Below are 1,309 nucleotides of genomic sequence, written 5' to 3'. Positions count from 1 at the left end.
GTTTGCAACCACTCTGTACAACGCTAGTCCGCGGCTGAATGGTACACTGAAAAAAATGTTTAGGTATATTACCTAGAATTCTTGCTATCCCAACTAGAAAGTATTGCTGAATTTCCTCGTCCTAAATGGTTAGCTTTAGTAAACAGATTTACCTGCGTTTTTTGGCTAAAGTGCCTATTATTTTTTCTAGCTAAGAGGCTGATATATTTCTAGGTATTACCCTGGCGGGCCGAAGAAATCGAAAGGAGCCTCTACAAAGTCCCCTTAAAGACCCCACTGAGTCCCCCTTCGGTTCCTTCTTAAAAAAGTAAAAAAAAAAAACAGGAAGATCTACGTTATCTGAGGTTTCCACTGCGTGGCGCTAGCATCCAGACAACATTTTTAATGTAACGGACGGAACGCTTATTAACTGCTACTAAAGGAAGATGCACTTGAAATCGCCTTCGGCCCATGTAAATGACAGGTATTTTATTTTTTAAAGTTTTTAACGATGCAAGAGGAAGAATTTGGATTACTCCATGAGTTTCTAATATAAATTTTAACGTAGAATCCGAATTTCTCCAATATAAAAGTTGATCTTGCTTTTTTTTGAGTTTTTTAAGAAGGAACCGAAAGGGGACTCAGTTGGGCCTTTAAGGGTTTCTTGTATTTACGGAAAGGTCGGGCGTTAGTATTGTGCGAACTATAATGCAAGGCGGTATTTTCCAAATGCATTCCAATTTATAGGCATAAAGCTGATGCTACAATTATTTCAGATTAGAATTTTTAATAGATAACAAATTTTTTTATGTATAAATTAATAAAAAATTACATTTGAGTTCCTGTTTATTTGCAAGTATGAGTTTCTAATATTGCAATTAGACCTTCTCAGCATGAAAACAAAAACACAAACCCAAGACGACTCTCTCGGTTCCAGTTCTACTTCCCCCCCTCTCCCAACCCTCCCTTATTAACTGAAGTTTTTGGTGGGACTGTCGTTGGAACTACAATCTCCACCATATGACGATTTGATACTTAACTTTGACATGATTTCGACTCAGAAAATAAACTTATTGCATAAAGGTGTTAGTTGGGCGTATAATCTAAACAATGAATAATACAAACTACAAAATAGCCTCGGAAAGGACTGGAACTTTTAATGACAAAAGGCATGCACACGGAAAATCTAAAGGTTATGTTTCAGGTGACGAATGGACACTGAGTGTTCGGAATGCTAGGGGAGTAAATGATCTCAAGGTAAAAGAATTGCGTGAAACTATGGACGTGAAGAAACTAGATATTTTATGCGTGCCCGAAACAAAGAAAAAGG

General features: G+C 37.1%; 1 protein-coding gene across 1 annotated transcript in view; it reads left to right on the top strand.

Annotated features, from left to right (window-relative positions):
- LOC117175413 (golgin subfamily A member 7) overlaps positions 1 to 1,309 on the top strand; it is a 10,735-nt gene that overhangs the window by 177 nt on the left and 9,249 nt on the right. The gene's annotated exons all lie outside the window — the stretch shown is intronic.

Source organism: Belonocnema kinseyi, chromosome 6, assembly GCF_010883055.1.
Source record: "Belonocnema kinseyi isolate 2016_QV_RU_SX_M_011 chromosome 6, B_treatae_v1, whole genome shotgun sequence".
Taxonomy (NCBI): Eukaryota; Metazoa; Arthropoda; class Insecta; order Hymenoptera; family Cynipidae; genus Belonocnema; species Belonocnema kinseyi.
The sequence above is the reverse complement of the archived record's forward strand: the minus strand, read 5'-3'. Positions and strand labels throughout refer to the sequence as shown.